This window comes from Brachycentrus maculatus, unplaced genomic scaffold, assembly GCF_059751285.1.
Source record: "Brachycentrus maculatus isolate JH-2025_06_01 unplaced genomic scaffold, ASM5975128v1 h1tg000510l, whole genome shotgun sequence".
NCBI classification, from domain to species: domain Eukaryota; kingdom Metazoa; phylum Arthropoda; class Insecta; order Trichoptera; family Brachycentridae; genus Brachycentrus; species Brachycentrus maculatus.
This window is the reverse complement of record NW_028281256.1, coordinates 286,565-290,000: the sequence shown is the minus strand read 5'-3', so window position 1 is coordinate 290,000 and position 3,436 is coordinate 286,565.

Here is a 3,436-nt window from a genome sequence, read left to right as displayed (position 1 = left end):
ATGTATAATAGAGCATATTACCCTGTTATTGTATCTGAAGCGCAGGATTGATCACCTTGGCTTCGCGCGATTGACGATCAAGCTGTCACTGCATCGATACTATGCAGTGCCCTATGCACCATTCCATGAGATAAAAACAGGGCATTACATTATTTTCTTTATCAATATTCCTATAAATTTTTGAAACACTATGTAAAGAGAATCCAGAATGATACAAATTATCTTTATGTTGACATCTCAGCATAAACGAAGAAAAACATGGAGGTATGGGTACTTACAAGGCTTACGACCCGTCATAGGCTGATTAAAATTGTATAGTGTGACCATATCATTCCACCAATGATTGACAGACACAATACTAAATTATTAGGATTTGAATAAAATTATATAATTTTTATAAAATCCCAAAAAAATTAATTATATAGTTGGATATTTGCGTTCTCGGCAGCATTAATGGTTGAGTTCAGTTTGCTTTTTATTTATCAGAAACTCTCATTTTAGATCATTGTTCCGCAATTTGTGTGCCACGGCACACTGGTGTACCGTGGTGATTAGTTAGTGTGCCGTTGAAGAAAGTCTAGTTTTGTGAAAATAACACAATCGCTCCAAATTTTGATTGCCTGTGCTCAGTTAAATAGACTCATATTTTGCATTAAATATAATATGTTAAATTCGTAAATATGCGCTTCTGAAATGTCTTAGTTTAGTAATTGTACCTTTTTTTAAAATATAGAATGGCGTTGCACATGTAATACAATGCATTTGCCAATGTCAAGTTAATTGAATTCTTAATTATAAATTATGATAGACTATAAATTATAAAGAAAAACCATAAATTTATTCCATTTAATTTCAGAAAAACAACTAACAGTCTGTACATAATTGGGTTCCTGCTCGCCAGGATGAGATGGATATCTGTAGGGAGGGGAAAAGGCGGGGCCAGAGATACCTAGAATAGAAAAAGTTTGCGAAACACTGTTTTAGATAAACATTTATCATGTTTTTTCAAGATTTAAACATTGAATTTTCAATTTCTCTCCAACCCTCAAAACACTAAAATTTATCGTTTTTTACAAAAATATTTCACTAATTTTAATTCATTGTAATTGTCAATTGGATTAAGTTTGTTATATGGCAGGAGATTTGTAAAAGTGCAAATTCAAAACATTTTAAACTGCCATATTTTGTAAAATGTATAAATACACAATTTGACAAATTTTCGAATCGTCCCTCAAATCAAATGCAAATTCGTTAGACTGTTACTAATTTTGATTTCAAACGAATATACAGCACAAATGTTGAAGGTATTTGAAAACCACATGACAATGCTATGTGTAAAATTTTAATTATTCGATGTTCATGGTAGGCTAACTTGAAAACGTCGATACATTGTCATTTTGTTGGTCAGTTTATGGAAGTTCGAAAATAGTTGATAAAAATTTGATGGTATTTTTTCGGGTAAAACTTTAACCATAGGATTGTAGCCATGTATGAAGATGGAGACCATGGAACATTAAGAGAGGGAAAGACTAGCCTCAGAAAAGATAAACCTATGACATTTTTTCCGTCGCGTGTAGTAAGTGGCTTGAAAAAACCAAAACGATAGAAGTCTAGAGAAGAAGAGACCTATTTATTGTACATTCAACAGTAGAGACAGATTACAAAGAAGAAAAAGAAGATGAAGTACTGAAGAAGATTAAACACTGTTTAATAATAAGTAATGAAGAAGAATTGTCCGCCTCCATTGTGTAGTGGTTAGCGCGCTAGGCTACCATGCTGGAGGTCCCAGGTTAGATTCCCAAGAGTGTCAAAATAAATATTTGTGTTTCTCAGTCTAATATTTATTTAACATGACCCTGGTCTGGAACCTGATGCAGAAGACTGATCACCTTTCCTTCGTGTATTTAACAATCAAGTTAACACTGCTTCTATACGATATAGTACCATATGTACCATTGTGTTGCGGATAAGGGTTGGAAGAAGAAGAAGAATAAAGAAGAAGATGAAGTACTGCTTGCATAAAAACCCTTACTAGGTATAAACTACCTTACCTTACACTTATGTGTGTATATACTTAACTATCATTACACTTAGTTCTCATAAGTAGTTATCGTCCGGGGACCATCTTTTAAGGGCCTATGAAGACTTTTAAACCAAAAAGTTTTCGACATTATTTTACATGTAATAAAAATAAGGGATCAAATTATTTATACGTGTACTACACAGGTTATCCTCGTAATACACTTGTTAAATTATGTAGGATTAAAGACCATAACTTTGCAGCAACAAGTTTTATCTACCAAGTCCAGGAGGAAACCCTTCCCGACTAATAGGTCCTGAGGGGACGAGGTTATACACATAAACCACAAATAATATAATTAAAACGGGGGGAGTGTTTCATATCTTTATAGTTGGACGCTTCCATAGATTGAACATGGATTGAACAAGGGTAAATTGAGTCCGAATTCTAGATAAACTATATATGTACAATAGGCGCCGTGGCGTCGCACAATGGGGCGAAAAGCTTATTTATTTTCATTTTCAATTTAAGTCTTACTTGGTGAATTAGTATAACATTACATATACAAACTTAAGCAAAGATTTAGTGGTCTAGTTTTTAAAATCTAAACACATTCGGCAATAGCTTTTAAGGAATACTGGTATTTACCAAGTAAAGCTTAAATTGATAATGGAAGGATATTACCACAGTCACTGCCGAATCAATTAACGATATGAATTGTTTTCATTTTGATATTAAATTTTTATCAATATTATTATTCAAACTTTAAACAAATAAGAATATTGAAAAATTAATAAAATTTTAGGATGAAAATAAATAATATCATTATAAGATTATGCAGTCACTTTGTTGCAATATCTATCCATTTTTAATTAAAATTACTATCCACTAATATAATTGAATATTATTAAACAAAATAACATATTATTTTTAAAATACGAAGCTGATTGAAATATTCCCAAAGCTAAACTGGCAGTACACAACAGAGTCCTGGTTCCAAATCTAATGTATCGAAGTGAAACATGAAGTTGGCAAAAAAAGATTTAATTTAGACAGCATGCAGTCTAAATGCGATCTCTCAGAAGATTGTGCGGCAAAACTATGTATGATAAGTAAGGAATGTAAAGCTGAGATAATAGTAATTAGCATTAGCGATAATATTAAGAAAGATGTGTTGAGATGGTTTGGACATGTGAAACGAATGAGAAAGGAAAGAACGGTAATAAAAATATATAAGGCGAATGTACCTGCACGAATAGCAGAGGAAGACCGAAAAAAAATTGTCACAAAAAAGCGGCAAGGTCAGAAGTCAAAATGATCGACGGGTATGTATATGGAGATGCATGAATGTGGAACAGGCGAAAATGTTTGCAAAAGGTGGTATGGTTTTCTATTCTCTTTACCTACCCCTGTGAT